General features: G+C 44.3%; 1 protein-coding gene across 3 annotated transcripts in view; it reads left to right on the plus strand.

The window, feature by feature from the left end:
* The window catches only part of NTM (neurotrimin), a 963,524-nt gene that overhangs the window by 143,850 nt on the left and 796,643 nt on the right, over window positions 1-23,031 (plus strand). The gene's annotated exons all lie outside the window — the stretch shown is intronic.

The raw sequence follows: 23,031 nt of genomic DNA on the forward strand, positions 1-23,031 counted from the left end.
ACAAGGAGTTTTGCTTTGTGATGTCTTGAAGTAGTGCTAGATAAATAAGTTATGCCTCACCTGCACTTCTGAACAAGAATCAGATGCGCTCCCCTCAGGGCCACTTCATGAGGAGAAGCTGTGGATTTCAAATTGAGAGCCAGGGGACATCTCTTCTCTCTTGTTCCCTTCCACTGCCCTCTTCTCTCATTTGAGGCTTCACCGGGACCTAGAACCTGCTTGGCAGAGAGCTGTGGAGTTAGTTATGACCAACCCAACTCTTCTTTGCTTTTAGGTCTTCACAGGAGGCTGCATCTTTAGTTTTATTTCTGGGTTAGTACCTAAGAGGTGGTGAATAGAGTCTTAACTTCCATCCTCACCAACAGTTGCATTTTAGAATCACCAGATAATAAAACATCACATTTCCAAGTGACCTAGAATTCCATTAGTGCTGGTAAATAAGGGACTTCCAATAATAATTATATATATTAAGGATCTAGTACATGGAGGCATAGTTCTAGGTTCTTTATAAAGATTATTTTAAGTTCACCTGATAATCAGATATTAAAACTTTTGAGACATTATCAATAAAGATATTATCAATTTTAAGATAAACAAACTAAGTTGAAAAGTTTAGGTGATTTGTCTAAGATCAAAAAGATTATAAGTGGTAGAGCTGGGTCTTGGAACCAGGAGTCCATTGGGTTGCATTGCACCAAGAAGTTCAAAGGACTCTGGGAAACAACGAATGTGTCATCTCTTTGATGTCTGTCCACCACATTTCAGTGGTGTCCAGGATAGCCATGCAGTTTGATTTACGAGCATCCTTAGATCCTGACCCTTTCTTAGAAACTTGGAGAGCAGGAAGAGCTTTTTAAAAATCCTTCCAAATACAATTGATCTATGATGGTTAACTTTGATTCTATCCTTTGTGTCTCATGACAGCTGCCAGTCATTGTTGGCATGAAATGGATTCTTACTTTATCTGTATGACTTAGAAGCTTTATATATATACTACTCTTAAAAGAAAAAAAAAATCTCCAAAACCTACCTACTCAGCCCTCTTCCTTTCAAGTCCATATGTCTTAGTTCATTTTGGTGTTTCTATAAAGGAATAACTTGAGGTTGAGTAATTTATAAATAGAAGAGGTTTATTTGGCTCATGATTCTGTAGGCTGTACGAGAAGCATGGCGTCAGCACTGGCTTCTGTTGAGGCCTCGGGAAGCTTCCAGTCACGATGGAAGGGGAAGGGAAACCAGTGTGCAGAGATCACAGGTAAGAATGAGGAAGCAAGAGAAAGAAGGAAGGTGCTTGGCCGGGCGTGGTGGCTCATGCCTATAATCCTAGCACTTTGGGAGGCTGAGGCTGGTGGATCACGAGGTCAGGAGTTTGAGACCAGCCTAACCAATATGGTGAAACCCCATCTCTACTGAAAATTAGCCGGCGTGGTAGTGGGTGCCTGTAGTCCCAGCTACTTGGGAAGCTGAGGCAGAAGAATGGCTCAAACCCAGGAGGTGGAGGTTGCAGTGAGCCAAGATTGTGCCACTGCACTCCAGCCTGGGTGACAGAGTGAGACTCCATCTCAAAAAAGAAGAAGAAGAAGAAGGAGAAGGAGAAGTAAGAAAGAAGAAAGGAGACAGAAGCAGCAGCAGCAGCAGCAGCAGCAGCAGCAGCAAGGTGCCAGGCTTTTTTAAATGACCAGCCTGTAGGGGACTCTTGTGGGAACTAACACCAAGAACTTATTACTGTGAGGACACCACCAAAACATTCAAGAGGGATCCACCTTCATAACCCAAACACCTCCCATTAAGCTCCCCTTCCACACTGAGGATCACACTTTAACGTGAGGTTTGGAGGGTCAGCTGTCCAAACTAGAGCAGCATTCCAAAAGGACTTTGTGCATACATGAGTTGAAATGTGCTGCCCTGTCCTCAGAATGTAATTAAGACCCCCTGTTTCCATTCCTCTCTATTAACTGCTTCCCGTTTTGTAATTGCTGAAGACCTTTGTGCCTGAATTTTTCATAAACTCATGTTTCTCTCATTTCTAATATAATAATAGGTCAAACATCCCTTGAAATTATAAGCAAATTTAAATTTAAATTGACGTGATTTATATGAAAGGATCACCAGGCAGATATATGAAAAGACTACATTGGGAAGTGACTCTGAGTTCCTGGATTAGAGAGATGTGTAATTTTATGACTGCTAATCGCCCTCATCAATGTATGTTAATTTACTGCTTGGGTCATCCGAGATCTCTTCCCCTCCCAGACTTAGCATCCCCGGCTGACTTTTGAGTGGGTTCAAATTTCCTTGGGACCATTGATTACTGCAATTACTGGGAGAATGAGAAAAGATTTTGGAGAACGAAGTCAAGCCCTGTACACTCTCAGTTGGCTCGTAAGTCAGGTGACCAAATGCATTGCTAACAATATTTGAGGAACAACAGAAAGAAAAAACCTCCTTGTTGATATTTGCGGTATTTCATTTTTTAGCTAATGTAAGTCTAGAAATAAAACAAAATGGTCTGCTGAGATCTTCACTGATATGTATTTCATAACAACCACTGCGCAATTCACGGTTGAATTGATGAGCTATCAGGGTTATGTGTTTCTGTAAAACAGAGACATCTACCTTGGAAAAGCTTTCTCCAGGGAAACAGACCTGTTGGAGCTAAATCAAAACAAGATTCAAGTGTGATTAAAGTGCTGCAAATACGACCTACGTGGAAAGGTTGGAAGAACTGGGATTATTTAACCTGGGACAGAAAAGCTGCAAAGAGATTTCAGGAAAACTTCAAGTGTCCAAAACCGTGACTCCACTCAGCGCTTTCCTCAGCCTCCACAGAGTATAGAGCAGGAAACACGATCTTAAGCTGTATTATTCGGGATTTAGGTCAGTCAATGGCCTTCAAACCCCAGCTGCTGCACGTTAAAATCACTTAGCAGCCATTTAAAACATGCTAATGCCTGGGTTCTACCCTAGACTAATGAATATCCAGAGGTGACATACAAGCATTAGTATTTCTTAAAAGCTCTGCTGGTGATTTTAATGTGTAGCCAGAGATACGAGCTACTGGGCTAACTAAAGGAAAAAATTTCCTGACCACACATGCGTCAGAAACATGAAAGCATCTACCAACGTTTTTAAAATCTGAATGCCTCATATTTGAGATGGATTGGTTGTGGTTGTACCAGCTGACTTCGTATCCCTTTTTCTGGATTGGCCATTCTTTCTGCTAACTGGCCAGGGAGCATGAGATCACAGAGAGTATCTCAGGGTAGATTCTAGAAAGATATTTGCTGAATGAATGAGTGAATAAATAAATGAATGTCAAGAGAACTTCTAGGACATTAGCTGACAGTTTGTAATACTAGTTGTCAGAGGTGGGTTTTGAGAATGGCTTCCCAAGAGCAAATGATGGTTAAAGTAAGAAAGTGTCACCAGATTTTATGACTCAAAAATACCAGCTAAACTTTTTCGTAACAAAAAATAGTAAAGATAGAAATCAGAATTCAAAAGTGAACAAGGAAGGCAGTAGTGTAGAAGTGTTGGTAGTGTATGTTGATCACTCCTTTATGAAGTTTAGAAGAAAAGGAAGGGTCAGGGGCAGTGGCTCACGCCTTTAATCCCAGCACTTTGGGAGGCCGAAGTGGGCGGATCACTTAAGGTCAGGAGTTCAGGACCAGCCTGGCCAACGTGGTGAAAACCCCATCTCTACTAAAAACACAAAATTTAGCCAGGTGTGTGGCACATGCCTGTCATATCAGATACTCAGGAAGCTGAGACAGGAGAATAGCTTTAACCCAGGAGGTGGAGGTTGTAGTGAGCCGAGCCACTGCACTCTAGTCTGGGTGACAGAGCTAGACTCCATCTCAAGAAAAAAAAAAAGAAGAAGAAGAAGAAAAGGAGGAAGAGACATTAAGGTACACCTGGAAGTGAAAGAAATCTCTGTGCAGTTTGAAAATAGAGACGTGGGGTGGGCAGGGGGAGTAAGATGCTGAACAGGGTAGCATAGCTGAAGGAGGAAGACTCCAGAGGAGACAAGGTTGAGAACACTGCAGAGGACTTCTCGCCATAATTCAGCAACAATTCAGGGAGTGTGCCTTTGGTCTACTTAGCTTCTGTTGTGTAACAAACCATCCTGATTTGTGGATGGGGAACTTGGGCAGAACTCAGCTTGGTGATCCTCCCACTCCACATGGTCTCAGTTAGGCCTAGCAGTGACATTCAGCTAGTGACTGAGGGCTGGTCTGAGGGACCCAAGACAGCTTCGCTCTCATGCCTTGCTGCTGTGGAAGGCCATGCCCACACGGGCTCCTTCTTCTCTTGTGGAGTCTCAAGATGTTTCTATACAATCTTTCCAGTAGGAATGCTGGGTCTTCAGTGGCAGCATCAAACTCCAAAAGACCAAGGTGGGGGCTCTAGGTCCTCCCAGGTTGCGCCTGGTGCTGACGTGTGATCCCTTCTGCTGCACTCTGTTGGTCTAGCAAGGCACCAAGCCCAGCCCAGACTCAGAGGGAGGGGAAATGGAATCCATCTCTCAGCAACAAGACTATGAAATAACTCACAGTTGTCTTTAATCCACCAGGATCATGCTCTAGAAAAAAAAGAGCACAGAAGAACAGTTTTGATGTGGAAAATAGTAAAAGTGACTAACCATAGCCACTGGATTAACCAACTAATCTTGAACTGTTTTCTCATCTGTAAAGTGTGGTTCATAGTAAGACCTGCCTGAGTCTGAGACTGGGTTTTCCAGGAGACAGAATCTGAGACATAATTTAGCAAATAAGTTGTTGATTGGGGAGTGACCTTGAAATCAGCACCTGTGGAAAGGTGGATGAGGAAGCAGGAATGAACAGAGGGACAATTCAGACGATGATACTGATCAGTGGCGGCCGGGAGCAGCCCCACAGGGAGGGCTGGAGTGAGGGTGACCTGACCCTTTGGGCCCTTGGGTTCTCTGAGCCTCCGTTGCCTTAGCTGTGAAAGGGGTCAATATTTCTTGACTAATGGCACTGTTGTGAGGGTTGAGTGAGAGCACATGTGCGCCTGCACACAGGAAGCCTGGTACAAGGGATGCCTGATAAATGTTTAAGGTGAATCTCAACACCCTGGGATGCATACTAAGTATTTTCTGAATGGAGCAAGGGGTGGTAATTACTCCTCAGAATAATTCTTAGGAGGCTGAGATTGCCAGACCTCTATGCTTAGTCTTGAATGTGGCCACCTGGGGAAGGGACAAAGCCCTGAGAGAGGTCTCTCTCCAGCAGGACTGATACCCAAAAGGGCTGAGAGCCATAACCACCTGTTTGCCAAGGGCACTCTGGGCAGCTGGGCAACAATCTCTCCCTGAAGTGGGACCTGGGTGCTGCCCCTGGTGCCCATCACAGAGCATTGGCAATGCTTATAATGCGCCGGAAATCGCATCCTATACATTGGAAGCACTGTTTGAATGTCAGCTGCTGTTGGCCAGTGGTTGCCGTAAAGGGTTTGCAGGCGAGATAGGAGAAGTGGTTTGCTGAATGATGATGTGGAGAAGCACCAGAACATAGCTAGTGCCTCTGTGCAGGGGCCACACCAGCATTTAGCAGCGTCGGGGTGGGCCAGGAGTCAAAGGTAGCCAGAAGGAGCCTAGCTAATGGACTGGGCAAATTTGGAAAATTGCTAATACGTTCACAGACTGGTGTCAGTAAGGTGGCGCTCTCTTCACTGTGTGAATGAATGAAAAGGTCATCAGACCACACTGCTTTGCTTTCCCGTGATTATTCAGCATCACTGGGGCATGAGGTAATGGGAAGATAATGGGCTCTGGGTTCAGATCCCAGCACTGCTGTTCCCCAGATGAATGAACTTTGGCAAGGTAATTAATCTCTCTGATCTTCAGCCCCCTCATTTTAAAATGGAGACCACAATAACAAACTTGTAGGGTTACTTAACAGTAATGTGCGTGTGTGTGCATGTATATATACATACATTTTGCCTGGAAAAAAAATGCCTGAGATCAACAAGTAAACATTTCTGTGATACATGGAGTTACTTGCAAACTGCCTCATGGCTCCATTCAGAAATTACCTAGGATGCATCCCAGGGTGTTGAGATTCAATGTAAACATCAAGCGTCCATTGTACCAGGCTCCTTGTTGTGCAGGTGCGGGTGTGCTCTTGCTCAATCCTCACAACAGTGCCATTAGGCAAGAACTATTGACCCATTTCACAGTTAAGGCAACTGAGACTCAGAAAAACCAAGTGCCCAAGAGATTAGGCAGCACATTAAGTGGCACAGTCAGAATATGAGCCCATGTCTTTGGACTCCCTGTCTGACCCCCCATTTTACTACATCACAGTAGAAAAGACAGTCACCCTAAATTGAAGCACAGGTTAAGTATTTCTCTGCACTCCAGCTGGGGATGGTTGAGTGGGCAGGTGCGGGTCTACAGTGGTACTTACAGTAGGACAGGTCAGGCGTGTGTTTCAGGTGGGCTAATCACCATAGGTGGAAGCGTGCATCTCCAACGTCCGCTTGGATTGTCAGCTTTCTTTGGAATAATTAAAAGAAGGTAAAGGAGGAGGAAAAGGACTAAAGAAATCATCTTTGTACATTTTAATCTGAGCTGTTTTCGAGCAGTGTGATAAGGTAGGTTGTTGAAATGTCAGCTTCTCCTTATCTCTAATTGACTTAAGTAGAGGCAGCTCTAATCCTTGTGTGCACAGGAGCCTGGAATGGAGAGATGAGGCCAATTGATTCCTACTTTTTAATTAACAGGTGAGCTGCTTAAAAACAATAGTATATTGGGGGCAGGTTGGGTACAGGAAGGAATGTGAGGGAGGGTCATCTCCACCACAGTGGCATTTAGAGAAATGTTAACAAGCGTCAGCATTTGATTTGAATCAGGGGCTGGGGCAGAGGTAACAGTTATGTCTTACGCATGGGTGTGGTCACAAAAAACTGCCGCCAAAGTGACAAAAAAATTTATACTTCTCTCCATGCACAAATGGAAAGATGCTTCAATTTTTGAAGTATCATGAGGGAGACCTTAAGGTAGTCCCTTGTGCAAATTACTTCTCATACTGTCCTCCATGTTGTGGCCAGGAGCAGTTCAGTTGGTGGTTTCAGTCCTATCTAGTCCTGAGCAATGACAAGTCAGCCTGGCAACCTCTTACACGTCTCACCCAGCCAGTGCATCAAATCTGGAGGAACTCTGCCCACACTGTGGCTGATGTACCTATGCGTAACCCCCCTGGTCTCCCAGGGCTGGCCAGCTATTCTCATTGTATGTGCTGGTTCTAAATGCATAGGCTTCTGTCCTCATGCCCTTGGGCCTCCTTATTCTGAACCCTAGCCTGTTTGGCTGATACCCTCATTCCCTATGAAACAGTTTTTATTCTCCCACCCCTGGGGGCTGTATTTTATATTCTGGACCCTTCTCCCCTTACTTCATCTCTAGTTCTATAACCAACAGCTTAGTGACATCTGTGATCACAATTCTCTTCTGCATTCACTGCACCTGACCACCACCTGGATATTCTTATCACCATGCCTCTTCCATTTCCCAAATTAGTTTCCTGGCATACTCTTACCTGGATGGGTTACACTAAGATTTGCTCTATCTCCTGGATATAGGCTGTTGAACTCTGTTCTGCCTTAGTTGGGGATAGAGGAGGAGGAAGAAGCCTCATTATTGAATTTTCTTCCCAAGACCCATCCTTGGAAAAAGCCATCTTATGTAATTTCTTTCTTCCCTGCTATTTCTAACATCCCAGAGTTCTTCAGAGCCAAGCAACCATAGATCATGATGCTTACAACGTTGTGGGAGCATGCACTTGAATACACAGGACTTTTAATTAGTGTTCTTAGTATATTCATAGATGAGAGGCAGGGGTATGGACTAGATGGGCTCTGAATGTTTTCCTTTCCAGGATTTAACAATCTGACTCTTTGGTAGATTTGGAAAGTGATAAATCAAATAACTATTGAGAATGTTTAGCCCATTTATCAAGTACTAGTTGAGTATCCCTAATCTAAAAATCTGAAATCTGAAAAGTTCCAAAATCTGAAATGTTTTCAGCATCAACAGAAGGCTCAAAGGAAATGCTCCCTGGGGCCCTTCAGGTTTTCAGATGAGAAATGCTCAACTGGTATAATGCAAATGTTCCAAAATTTTTTTTAAAAATCTAAAACCTGGAACACTTCGGGTCTCAAGCATTGCAGATAAGGTGTAACTTTCACCTCTCTATCTTTATGCTTGTTTTCATTTTGTCTGTTTTTATTTAACTTCTTAAAATCTTTCCCAAAGTTCTGTTATCAGGGAGACACCTTGGTCTGAGAATGTGCCTTCCTTCTTCAAGAGAATTCATGTAAGTTTCTTAAGGATTGGCACCGTGTTTGATCCATTGAGATCACTCTGTAATAAAAATAACTGGCATTTATTAAGCGCTTACTTTGTGTCTGAAATTGTGCTGTGCCCTTTACATGTTTAGTTCCCTTAATGCTCACATCTGTTCTGTAAGGGAGGTGTTCTTATCTGCCTTTTATAATTAAGGAAATAGAAGCTAGGGGATGTTAAGGAACTTTCACGGGTTCGCACAGCTGCTCAGTGCCACAGATGCTTCACCAATATGCGATACCGTCTTCCTGCATCTATCCTGGTGCCCATGATGACTTCTTTTTCTGTATTTGTTGAATGAATGTTGTGTTAAGGCACGGATTCTGTTTCCAGTTCTGCTGCTAACTTGAGTAATCTCCTCTAAATAATTGAGTTCATTCTTTTTATCTACCACCTTCCACAGATCCCAGTACAGAGTAAGCATTCAGTAAATATTTAATAAATGCATGCTAAATAAATGGATGAATGAGTGCTTCATCAGAGAAGTCTCTTCTACATCTAACAGCCTATGACTGTAGCTTATGTTGATCTCCTCTTCCCTGACCTCTCATAGCACACTGGGTGTTGAGACATTTGATTTGATTTGATTTCATCTTTTGTTGGTTCTAGCTGTTTAGTGTGTGTGTTTTGTATTTCCCAATAGACTGCATTCTATTTCCTTGGTATTCCCCACAGTGCCTAGCCCAGTGCCTAGATGTCATGAGTGCTCAGTAAATACAGATGGCAATGGAACTGAGTATTGCTTCAGCACACTTCAAGCCAGAAGAAACACTGAAATTAGTCACCTCCTAGGCTGTTGTTTTCCTCTTTAGAGAAGCTGTCATGCAGTTTCTGCTAAACTGATGTTTTGGACAGGTCAAGGAGCAGAATCCAGGCTGTGGCTAAAGGCAAAATTTGACGTCCTGCCACAGTTTACCCACCCGGCTGCCCATAAGGGCTGGTCCCCAGATAGAAAAGGTATTTATGAAGCTCTTAGTAAATCCAGAGGACAATCATGTAAAAGATAGACTCTTAAATAATTGATAAAATTTCTCTGAGTGCGTGGAACCCTTATGTTGTTGTAAACGTATGTACATGCTTGCACTTGTACACCCAAGACTCAACTTTGAACCTTGAGGGAAAAATTAGGCTCTCAACCTTGCTCCCTTCTGATCATGGGGAACAAAAACAACTCTCAGAGGGTAAAGAGGATGGAGAAATGCAGAGAGGCTCATCCGTGCCCAAGGAAACCAAGAAGGGCTGTAAGAGTGTCAAGGCTCTCCAGGGAAAATGTGGGTTTCTACAGCATGGGAGACTCCAGAGACTTTAACACGCACCAACTGAAATCAAGGCTGCTCGATGCATGTGTTGGTTTCACGGCATGGATATTTATATAAGAATTATAATCCTCTAGGAAGTGATTAAGAGAAAAATCAAAAGAAAGACTGAAAAGCCTGGGCCTGGAGTGACTGCCCACCTACCCTTGAATACCTCCCCTGTACCTAATGGACTTGATATTCTTTGCAAATAGGCATAATCATTACTGTTTTGCAGTTCCATGAATAATCTACCCTTGGAGGGAATGAAGTTTCTTATCCTATTCTGTCAACCTCCTCAGCCACCCTCCCTCTCCCCCAACCTTTCATCTAAGGACTCCACCTCTCCACCTCACACACTATTATAGAGCTTGTTTGAGGAGTGTACAAGTGCCTTCTAGAAAGAAGCAGACTGTGTATTTGTTAATTCTAGTGCTATCATCCCTCCCCACTGGATGCATCTGAGGAAGGTGAATTACTTGGGGCTCCCTCTATATCTTGAAATCCTTCCACACATCAGATAGAAAATCACTTTGCAATTACATGTTTACCAGGCACTTTAAGGCAAGGACAATGTCCCCTTCATCTGAAATCCTCTGGTGATTGGCATAGAGCATGGTGCTTAGTAGGTATTTAATGAACACTTGCTGAGTGCATGAATAAAAGAAATTCTAGGAGGGTTTGAGATATACCTAGACTAGTGTGGTGGATGCTTTATATCCTTTTTAAATCTACTTTCTACCCCACGAGAAGATTGAGCATATGAGAACTCATGGGCAAAAAGGAAAAGAAAGAATGAATTTACTGTGAAAGTCATGTAGTAAAGTTGAGTGCCTTTCTCAAGAGAGAGAGAAAAAAAGACTGACCAGTTCTTTTACTGGGGGACTTGAAAGCGTATAAAAGAGAAAGGAGGGTGGGAAAAAGGAGGGAAGGGAAAACACTTTCCCCACTATAGGGAGGGCTGGAACTGTGAACAAAAGCCCTATGATTCACCCAAGAATAGAAGCTTAAAGGACTCTAACTACATGCCAAGGCACCAGAGGTCCTGCCAGCCTCAGCTCATGTGGGGCATTTGCCCTTTGATGCAGCCAAGAAAGGGATTTAAGCAGCAAATGGTGACCTTAAAACAGCTGTGCTGCAGGGCCAACGACCCCTTAACCTCACCGTAACCCTAACTCCCTCCCCTCCCAAATGCTAAAGAGAACAAATGAAAGAGTTAACGATTAGACTAGAAAAATCAAGACTGTGTTGCCCATAGAATAGCTTATCAGAGAAAAAAAATATGGAGGCGGTTAAGGAAGAAATCTAAACTACACCTTGCTAGGGATGAGAGAGAAGGGAGAACCGTAGTGGGAGGTGGGGAACCAGTGAGCAAAGTGGGGATGACGACCTCGGCAATAGATCTCTCAGCACACACTCAGCACGCACTCAGCGCCTGCCATGAGCAACAGCCTCTCTGGCCGCCATTTAATGGGAACCTGTTATTTCCGCTTCATAGATGAGAAAGCTGAGGCTTCAGCAAAGCCGAGTGACGAGACCAAGGCTCCACTGCCAGACCAGAGCCAGAATGTTTAATTCTTTTAGACAGGATCTCGCTTTGTTGCCAAGGTTAGATGCAATGGTGTGATTATGGCTCACTGCTGCCTTGATCTCCTGAGCTCAAGTGATCCTCCTCCCTCAGCCTCCTGAGAAGTAGCTGGGACTACAGGTTCATGCCACCATGCTGTGCTATTTTTTTGGGGGGGGGGTGGGGATAGAGACAGGGTTTCACTTTGTTGCCCAGGCAGGTCTTAAACTTCTGGGCTCAAGTGATCGTCCTGCCTCAGCCTCCTGAAGTGCTGGGATTACAGGCATGAGCTGCCGTGCCCTTCCCAGAATCAGGATTTAACCCCACGCGTGTTAGATGCCATCGCAAAGGGTAGTGAAGTGGAAATTAAGGAGGGAAGGAAACACTTTCTTTTATCTTTCTTGATGTTTCTCTTTCACTATTGCAATTGTAACAGCTTTCTCTCAGCTGTTAAGACTGCCTGTTCCCTTGGCATAGAACTAAAATAAAACTAAACATAAGCCAACCTGAGTAATTAAATATTTATTGAGTTTCTACTATGAGTTAGGAGTGTTACTCTGAGCTGGGGATACAAAGTGAGTAAAACATCGAGATAGAGGGTTTTCATAAGATGTATGTGAAATGCTTTAAGAAAACAAGTATAGGAACATTAAGTCTTCTGATAGGAAGGGAATTAACTGAAGCTTCTGCAATAAGCTGATATTTTGGAGGGCGAGGTAGGGAACGGCGTTCCAGACGGAAGGAACTGCATGCGCAGAAGTGTGGAGTCTGACAGCTCCTGCATTTCATGTACAGGGATTCCTCCAGGGCGTTTGCTGGGGAGAAAGGAAAGGTCACAGTCAGCCTGCAAGATCTGCTGCCTTCATGTATGTAGGTTGCTTGGTTTTTGGAGTAGTGGTATTTGTGGTGATTTTCATTTATTGTAGTAAAATATACATAACATCAAATTTACCACTTTAACCATTTTAAACATACAATCTACTGGCATTAACTACATTCACAGTGTTATAAAACTGTTACAACCATCCGTGTCCAGAATTTTTTTTAAATCATCCCAAACAGAAAATATGTCCCCATTAAACAAGAACTCCCCATTCTTCACCCCACTCCTCCAGCTCCTGGTAACTTTCTGTTTCTCTGACTTTGCCTATTCTAGGTATTTTACGGAAGTGAAATTATTCATTTGTCATTTTTAGCTGGCTTGTTTCATTTAGCATAAGGTTTTCAGGATGTATCTATGTTGTAGCAGGTATCAGAACCCTACTCCTTTTTGTAGCTGAATACTCTTCGGGTGTGTGCGCACATCCCACTGACCATGCACTCTTCTGTCATGGACACTGGGATGTTTCCGCTTTCGGGCTACTGTGAGTACTGCTGCTATGAGCACTAGTCTACATGGACCTCTTCAAGTCCCTGCTTTCAGTTCCTTTAGGTGTATACCCAGAAGTGGAAGAATAGGGTCAAATGGTAACTTGATGTTTAATTTATTTGAGGAACTGCTAAGCTGTTTTCCACCACAACTGCACCATTGTACATTCTCACCAACAGTGTGCAAGTGTTCTAGTTTCTCCACATCCTCAGTAGCCCTGACTGTTTTCTATTTTCCCTTTTACATAACAGACATTCTAATGGGTGTGAAGCAGTATCTCATTGTGGTTTTGATTTGCATTTCTGTCATGATCAGGGATGTTGAATGTTATTTTCATGTGTTTATGGCCTTATATGTATCTTTTCTTGTGAAATGTCTATTCAAGTCCTTTCCTCATTTTTAAGTTGACTTTTTCATTGTTGTTTTGTTGTTGAATATATAAGTTGTGACTACCAGGAGATCTAGTATTGGAACTAAATGTCGCCAATAAAGGTGCAGGCTTATTTTTGTTTAAGTTTAATAAAACACAGCTCTGCCTTGCTGAGATGTGAGACTGAAAAACATATTTAAATAATTTTTATTGTTGTTGCTGTTGTTCTTGTTCTTATACATTTTCTTGAATAAGTGACTCTTCTAGACTCCCCCATGACCAAAGTAATAAAACTCATAGCAGAAGTGGGAATGGCAAGCTAAATAAAAACCCAGGAAAACCACTGCAAAACCGTCTGCGAATGTAAATCATACTTTGTGAAAGCCATTGGATTAGAAACACATTATCCTTGTCTGATTCGCTCACACCCACATGTTCCTAGTAAGCTTCGAGTGTGATTTACACCCTGACATTTAAGGAACTGGGAAAGGGTGACGCTGCACGGTCTTGATAAATGCCTTTCTCTGTGTCTGTCACACCGGCCCAGGAGAGAATGGAGTAGATGTCTCCATCACTGAAATGGGGGGCCTGGGCCCTCTGCTTGAACGGCTTCTGTGCCCAGCCCTAACTCAATCAGGAAAAGCAAAGTAGCTGCTTGGCCCAATGACTATAGTCCAGGATTGGAAGATCAGAATTTCTGGCTTCAAATCCTCACCTGCCCATGTTGTTGAGGTGGCCTCAGAGCACCCCTTCCATGAAATGGGGGCAGGAGTCGTGGCTACAGGATTGTTTTATGCTTCCTGTGAAATAAGGTAGGTTCTACATGCATGGTCGATCTGCCAGGAAATACAAGTGGGGAGACAGATGCTGCAGGAGGAAAGAAAGTTCAGAACAAGGGGAGAAAAGGCTACAGCAGTCACGCAGACATTGAAAAACAAACCGCAGGTTTTGTCCAGCAACAAAAGCCAATGATATCAAAGAACTGGACGTGTATTTGCTGTGTTTTCTCATAGATTTGAAGGCCCCTGTCCCATCACACAGTCTTCCCCACCCAGGGAGGGATCCAGGGACACACGTATTTCTCCGCTCACCTCTCATTCCCCACTGGGCCTTGGCATTTCCAGGCAGTGCCGCTCCATAAACACTCATCCTAATGGCTCCTCTGGGGTCTGGAGGAGGGCGGTTAGCTGCATTTGTGAATTCAGCATTCAGTCCCTCATATCCTTCAATCCAAGTGAACAGCTGGCAGTAGATACTGATAGCAAGGAAAGAAGCTATCACTTTGTCAGATGTTTCCCTGCATAATAAGTGAACTGCTTACGACATTTCTGAGAGCATCCAAACAGCCATCACCCGGCCCCGGCCACGACCAGGCTACTCAGCAGGGGGAGCAGCCTCTCTAGAGTTTGAAACATGGGTGAAGTGGAAGCTGTCTTGATGCTCATGGATATGAATACTAAGCCATCAGACCAGACACACATACACACACACGCGCATACATGCCCACGCACGCACACACATACACGCCCATGCACACACACACACACACATACACACACAGACACACACCCCACACACTTTAGAATTAAGTTTTAATTATTAGCTTGTGAAGCATCCCTGAATCTTGGTCCCCTCCTCTTTAAGATGGGAGTAATACCTTGCCAACGATCTCCTGGTAATATTAAATAGGACAGCATGTGAGACAGTCTCTGGCACATCACAGGTGTTCAAAAACGTTTAGTCCTTTAGCTCCTCACCCAACGTAAAAGAAAATCTTGTGCTTGTTTCTTTGCCCAGGTAACAAACCTCGCTCTGATATTTTGGGGAGAGCACAGGAGTTGGAGAAAGAAAGAAACTTTTCTAACCATCACATTGATTTCCTTTTTGGGCACACAGAGCCATTATTGAAAAGTCACTTGCTGAAATGGTTGTTCTGTGGCCTCTGCAGGAAGAGGGGTGTGCTAGGGCCAAGCCAGGCTTGCTGGAGTGCCTGGAGCACAAAGCCCTTCTGAGCATGCTGAGCCCTTGATGACTGGTGTGGACTTGGCCCCCACTCCCTGCACAGTCATGCAGCACAAATCCCTGTATTTTCAATGGAAGGAGCCGCTCCAGTGGCGCTGAAGAAAGAGGGAAAAAAATCCTTTTCTTGCAGGCTGGTTTGCTCTGCAACCACCACAGAACGTGTTTTTAAAATTCACATTGAGTTTGCCTCTCAGGGTCCTTGATGCTGCTCGCTGAGGGAAGGCAGATGAAGGAGGCGCGTTCGTCTGCATGCCGTTGTGCCTAGGGTGGTCCCAGGGATAGCTGTTAGCTCTCTGGGACAGCCAAAGCATGATGGGCCCTCAGCAGAAGAAGGACTTAATTAATCAATGCATTGATTGAGTGACTACTGTGAGTCAGGCACTGTGCTAGTGCCAGTGGAGGCTGGGGAACAAGGCACAATCTTGTCTTCTGGCATCTTAAATTCTAGTCAAAGGTATAAACAGTTATTTGGCAATAAAAGAAATAAATAACAACTCACATCAATAATATGGGAAATGTCACACAATACTCTGGTCCATGATTGAAACGGAGAGGACATTAGGGGCTAAGGAAAGAGATCAGTTATTAGCTGCTTCCTGCAGGCCTCTGACCATAAAACAAGCAGATATTTCTAAGGACCCCTATGCTCATCTCCTCGTCTGATGCTATTTTGAAATTCTTGTCAGTCTGTTAACTGCTATATGAAAATGGCATAAAGGTTCTTATGAGAATCCCTGTCCCCTCCCATTCCAGGTGCACAGGCTTCACACTTGAGTTCTCAAAGGAAAGAAGGCAAACAATGTGATTACCCCAAGAGGAGCTTAGCAAGCCACATGCTCTGTGTGCTTGGAACAGTTCTCTCCCTTGGAACAGTTATCACAGGGCCTTGACACTCACCTGCCTCCCTCATAGGACCACAGACTATTCAAAGACAGGGCCTGGTCGAATCTGCTTCTGTAGCTTCTCCTTGGCCACTGCTTGGGATAATGATGGACACAGAGAAGCCACTCCCAAAACATGGTTGAACAAGTGCTCATAGAATGCTACTGACTTAATGTGTTGTCACTGGCATAGAGATCTGATATCTATGGAAGAACTGCTAAGAGTGGACAGTGTTTTGCCAGAAAGAATGAATGCTTCCTTGTCAAAAAGCCAGTATGGTAACAGAGGTGTAGGTTGGGTGGTTGTGTAGTAGCACTCGCCTTATTTCCACTTTTCCTCAATAGAAGAACTTGCGGGGTGGAGTCTGTGTTTAACCATATCTTCCCTAAGGCAATTTCAGTAGGCAAATCGGTACTTGCACCCCAACAGCCATAGGAGGATGGTTCTTGTTCTTGTTCAGGTTGGGCAGAGGAGATGGGCAGGAGTAGACGGTGGTAAGGTGCAATGTACTTGTACCCCTACTATGTGAATGCTGTCCATCCCTGATGGCGAATCAGGAAGGTGGAAACCCAGAAGAGAGCAAATCAATGGCACATGAGCGGACAGCACCAACAATGACTGATTATTTGTAGGGCACCCACGACATTTTCTCAGCATCACCCTGGTTACTGGGGGGCCATGCACATAGAGTATGGAGCCCACAGGTAGTAAATGCTTTATTAGAGTTTGTTAAGTCCACATGTAATTACATAGAAGATAAACTTAAGTTTTTATTATTTTTTTATTTTTTATTATTTTATTATTATAAAACTTAAGTTTTATCATATTTTTTATATGAAAGTTAAACATACAGAAAAGATGAAAGATGTTTACAGTTAATACCCATAAACCCATCGCTAGATTCTGCAATTAACATTTAATTTAATTCTCTTTATCAGAAATGTACCTATCTGCTACTCATCCATCAATGTGACACTTTTGATTGTATAAAGGTAGATTCTACTTGGCGAAACACGATGTATACGCATGGAACAATTACTCAGTATTTTCTAGGACAGCGCTAAATAGTGAGACAGAGGCACACATCTGGATGGAGTTAAGAAGGTGATCATCCGTGAGGAATAATATGTTCAGAGACTGTTTCATGGAGGAAAGGGGGCCGGGAAGAATGTACAAGATTTGGGTAGGAAAAGGGAGAAAGGATGGTCTTTAGGTGTGTGGAGTCATCTAAATAATGCCTGGGGGACCCAGCCCAGAGGAAAGGTGAGTGGCATTCCTCTGCCCAGTGTTACACCTGGCTTCCGGCCTACCTGGGGCTGTTCTGATGCCCATGGACTCACCACCCTCATCATCGTAAACATCACCCACCTGGGGGGTGAAAGCTCAGTATGTATGCCTCCGAGGTACTGCAGACCCTGAGGGAGCTGGGTGCCTTTCTTGTTGAGTGACTCGTAGTAGGTATTGAAGAGAAAGGTCCACAGGGATGAGCTTCTTCACCTAGAGTGAAGTTAAAGAAAAACAAGAGAGTTGGATATGTGTGAAACATGGCAAATTGCAAAACAAAAAGGAAATGAGTGAATTTGAGGCCCCATCCTGACAACCTCTGATAAAGACCAGAGAGCTTGTCTACCTGTCTCCCAAGCAGGGGCAGTAACACAGACCTGACTGAAAGCAACGCGTGAGCCTGAGGAAGAGCTGTCACCTTCCGGTGGGGCACCCAGAACAGGCAGCTGCGCAGGGTAGAGGCAACTTGTGCATCCGGGGCTGACACAGCCGCTGAACATCCGCCCCTCCACCCAGGTGCCGTCTTGGGAAAAGGCTTGCGAAGATCAGCTTTAAAAGGCTCTTATTACTTAAGGTCCTTCCTGGGACATTTGCTGGTAATGGGAGTCAGATGGAATCCTCGCTTGTGCTTAAAAGGCAGACAAGATTGTGCAGAGCAATTACTGAGTATGTCTGCACAATTTTGAAAACCAGCTACCTGTCCCTTGGCAGGAGAGGCTTTGGCTGCCTGTAGCTGGAATGCTCTACCTTGTCTTTGTTTTTCTCTTTTCTTCCACTGTCTCCCAGAACCGCCCTCCCAATTCACCTGCATTGTTTCGACCTCCTTCCAGTCACTGCACTAAGCATGGATTCCATCTGTTCGGGCTCCCTGGCGAAGGAACATACACCTTCACTCTGCAGTGGTCACCCAGTGCTGCACTGGTCAGCACACAAGCAGGGGACCCTGTACTGACAGAACAAAGGACAGCTGTCCTGTGAGTGGTCCAGCCACGCTCGGACCAGGAGGAATTCATGCAGCACAGCAGAGGGATAAGCACATTGATTTTGTGACGCAGCCTCTGTGTACTTTGTCAGCAAAATGGAGAACACTCACTATTTTCTCTGGCTTTTAGGATTTCCATATTTATTGCTTGTTTTCTACCACTAGGGAGAAGGGAAGAGGAGAAAACAACAACTTCCTCCATTTGAAATTTTAAAACATGAACATGTGAGGTTCACCCTCCCTCCCCTGTGCCCCTGCAGTTCCAGCAATGCATAGGACTGTAGAATGTTACAGCTGGAAGCCCTTGAGAAATCTAAACAATAGTGCCTCATTTTACACGCAGGGAAATCACGGCAGGAGGTAAAGGGGCATGGTCAAAGTCACATACCTAGTTAGTGGCAGCCCTGAGACTAGCATTGATGTCTGCAGAATCTTATTTTTCTTATTGCTGTACTATGTGAGTTCTGTTGCGATTCAAGTCAAGAATCCTACTGTGTGTAGGAGATCCTACTCTGTATATGGTGCTGTGCAAGAGGCTATCCACTACCTGCTTTAATCCTGCCAGTGCCCCGCTGGGGTAGGATTTACCTCCATTGGTTCAGTTGTTACAGTTAGTGCCTGATCACGGGACTGGAGAAGCTCTGGAGCAGAGCTCAGGCAAAGGCTGTTGGTGCGGTCTGGACTGTACTGTCCTATAAAGGTGGACATATAGGATAAACAGGAAACAGTAAAGAGCAAAGTGCCTGGCACACAGGAACATGCTAGTTGTTTGTTAAAGCACAAGGTGGGAATGATGTTGGTCAATGGGTACAGAATTTCAGTTAGAGGAAATACATTTTTGAGATGTATTGTACAGCGTAGGGACTATAGTTAATAATGTATTGCACATTTCAAAATTGCTAAGAGAGTAAATTTCAAATGTTCTTACCATAAAAATGATAAGTATGTGAAGGGATGGACATGTTAACTTAGCTTGATTTTTTTTTTTAATTTTTTGAGACAGAATCTTGCTTTGTTAGCCAGGCTGGAGTGCACTGATGTAACCACAGCCCACTGCAGTCTCTACCTCCTAGTATCAAGCAATCCTCCCACCTCAGCCTCTTTACTAGCTGGGACTTCAAGCACATGCCACCATGCCCAGCTAATCTTTGTTTGTTTTTGTAGAGATGAAAAGTTCTACAATGTTGCCCAGGTTGGTTTTGCACTCCTGGGCTCAAGCAATCCTCCTGCCTCAGCATCCCAAAGTGGCAGGATTATAGGCATAAGCCAAAAAGCTAACCCACCAAGGAGCCAGGAAGGCTTTGCAGAAGTTACCTTCTGGACGAATGTCAGCCAATAGCCAAAATGGAAGGAATTAGAGGGAAGGTATTTCAGGCAGAATGGAGAGGAAGAAGCAGGATGTGTTCAGGGAAGAGCAGGTAGGCAAATGTGAATGGGGATGAACACTCGTACACCAACAGAGAAAAGTGGGGCTGGAAAGGGGCTCAGTAATTTACAGGATGATATGAATTAGGGCCCATCATGTGCGGGGCACTCTTGTTGTAGGCCAGTGACTTGGCAGGCAAGGATGGGAAGCACCTACTCACACACAGATGATGCTGTGATGGCCGGGGTCTGAGAGTCTAATTCCATGGGGCCACTTGAGGTAAGACCTGAATGACAAGAAGAAGTGGGCTCTGAGAAAAATCAGGGCCAGAGAACTCTCCAGGCAAAGAAAAGGAAAGCAAAGGGCTTTGAGGCAAGAACTAGAGGCCCTGCAGAATGAATAGAGGTGGACCTACCAGCAGGAGAGGAGTGGAGGTGAGACCAGGCAGAGCCTGCAGTGCACCACAGGAGGTTGAATTGTATCTGAGCTACTAGGAGAATGAGAGGCCCTATGTGATCTGGCCTCTGCCTCTATCCTGGACCTCATCTCCATGGGAAAAACTCATCTGTTTGCCCAAGACTCTTCCAGTTTTAACACTGAAAGTCTCAGATCCCGGGAACACAGTAAGTTCCGGGCAGGTGGGCAGTTGGTCACCTTAGCTCCACCTCATCCTTGCTCACTATGGTCCTGTCACAACCATGTGGGAACATGGAGTCCCTTAAAAAGTTCTGGCTGATTCATTAGAAAATGCCTGGCAACTCAACATTTCTGAAAACAGGACTGACATAATTATAGCTATTTAAGCTTTTTTTTTCTTTCTTTCTTTTTTTGAGACGGAGTCTCCCTCTATTGCCCAGGATGGAGTGCACTGGTGTAATCTCAGCTCACTGCAACCTCCGCCTCCTTGGTTCAAGTGATTCTGCTGCCTCAACCTCCCGAGTAGCTGGGACTACAGGCACATGCCACCATGCCCAGCTAGTTGTTTTGTATTTTTAGTAGAGATGGGGTTTCACCATATTGGCCAGGCTGGTCTCGAACTCCTGACCTCATGATTCACCTGCCTCAACCTCTCAAAGTGTTGGGATTACGGGCGTGAGCCACCATGCCCGGCCAGCTATTTAAGCATTTTTTAAGATACTGACAACCTCTGAGGCCATTCAATTTACATAAAAATGCCTTTCTGTGGAAATCTGGGGATTTCTTTGGCTATGGAGAGGGTGGTGGGTCAACAGGCATGGCTGAATACAAAAAAGGTCTTCTCCATCCAGATGTTCCTGTTCACATTCTCTTGTGTAGCATAGATTGGAATATTTCATCTTCATTCTTCAAGACTTAAAGGTGAATCACTACAGTAAGCAGAACTTAAAAGAACAGGCCTTCTCATGGCAGTCCCAGCTGAATCTGCACAAGGCCCTTATCTAAAGCCAGTTGTGAGAGAAATACAGTAGCCTCTGTGCTCGTTACCTCTAGAATTGCACTTTCTAGCTTCTCATTAGGTAGGGGTGAAACCAGAATAGGACCCTGCCTCTTTAAGAATCTTTCCCAAGATAGTGGGATTCATGATCTCACAATCACATAAATCACTGCCAGCCCCCTTAAGTCAATTCATATTTCTGTAGTTCGTTAGTTGTGCGAGAGGAAATTGCATCTATTATAATTGCCTCTAATTGCACCAGATTAGTGATTACAATTATTGATGGCAGCTGATTATTCATTAGGCCTCAACTCAATCCCTGTGCTTCTTCACTACTTGAAACAGTAACTCTGATGAGAGGTCTAAAGGAGACCACACCCACCCTTTCTCCTACATGGCAGCCTGCCTCCCAGTGCTGCCTCTAAAGAAACACCGGAAAATAATTTAGGACTTAAAGTGACAGAGAACCATCCCTCGCCTTCCCCCATGCAATGCCTAATCCAGGACCCAGCACTAACTGGTGAAATTATGGAATCTGTGAAACATCACCAAAGATGATTTGGAGGTCCCAGAATGCTCCAGAATTGCTAGCTTTTCCAGGATGCCCTTCTTGGTTGCAAAATGAAAATGTCAGAGTTTCCTGGGTTTCCTCTTCTGGAATAGATGTTACCTACACTACATAAAGAGAATAGACCTTAGAGCCACACAGACCAGACTTAAATGAGTTATGTAAACCCAGTCGATTTTATGAGCTATGTAAAGTCAGTCAATTTGCGTGTCCTGTCTGAGCTGTAGAATAGTTGCTAGATTGTGCATAAACAAGCAATAAGATCTCTGCTCCTCTTGTTAACAGTGCCTGTAGAGAATAAGAATACAATAACCATCTAAGGAGTTAAATACATGAGAATATGAATACCTACCTGCAAGGGTTGTGATGATGGCTGAATTAGATAACATATTTAAGATTTTGTGTTGCTCCAGGTAAAAAGTAGTTGCTCAATTAATGTCAATTCCTCTCTCCTCTACTTCCTCCATGCTATGACATCTAAATTTATATCCTTAATCTTTATATCCTTTATCCAGTGTATCTCTTTATACATTGGCTCAATATTAACTAAATTTATCTTTTTGGTGTGTTCTTCTTGGTGAACATCAGTATATATGTAATAGAAGTGCAATTTCCAGAAGACTGTTGCCTCATTTACTGGTAGCTACAGCATGCCAGGCACCGGATCTAGAGGGTTAGAGAGATCAACAGAGCATAAGTATTGACCTTGAATAGTTCACAACTAAATGGGAATGACTGTCCATTCTATTTCCATGTGTTGTTTGCATTAAATGAATATCCACGTTCTAATGAGCCCGTAGGGGATGGAGAGACCCAGCTCAGCTCGGAGGGTCAAGAAGGCCTCAGAGTTAACTTTTGAGATGAGCCTTGAAGCTGCATAAATTTTTCCAAATGCCTAATAGGTCACTAGCCTTCCAACACACCATGCATAGCACCTGAAGAGACAAGAAGGCGGAAATGAGCACTTCTTCAGAGCTGCACTATGAACTTCTAGGTGCTTCATACATGAGGACAGTGACAATGTTAAGTGCTGTTTTCCAGACGCTCCCATGGGTAAAACTTCTTTTTTTTTTTTTTTTTTTTTTTTTTTGAGGCGGAGTCTCGCTCTGTCGCCCGGACTGGAGTGCAGTGGCCAGATCTCAGCTCACTGCAAGCTCCGCCTCCCGGGTTTACGCCATTCTCCTGCCTCAGCCTCCTGAGTAGCTGGGACTACAGGCGCCCGCCACCTCGCCCGGCTAGTTTTTTTTTATATTTTTAGTAGAGATGGGGTTTCACCGTGTTAGCCAGGATGGTCTCGATCTCCTGACCTCGTGATCCGCCCATCTCGGCCTCCCAAAGTGCTGGGATTACAGGCTTGAGCCACCGCGCCCGGCCAAAACTTCTGTAGCTAAGCGATCTTTTCTTCTCTTAGCTGCTGACATCTCAGAAATGTGGCGACATCTTGAGGTTTTCCTGTAGGAACTTCTGTGAAACCTTATGCTGCCTTTGGTGACACAGAACCCTAAACTATCCTTTCCCTAATTCCCAGCTGACCCAAATGTACC

Source organism: Trachypithecus francoisi, unplaced genomic scaffold (genome assembly GCF_009764315.1).
Source record: "Trachypithecus francoisi isolate TF-2019V2 unplaced genomic scaffold, Tfra_2.0 Lachesis_group8, whole genome shotgun sequence".
NCBI classification, from domain to species: Eukaryota; Metazoa; Chordata; class Mammalia; order Primates; family Cercopithecidae; genus Trachypithecus; species Trachypithecus francoisi.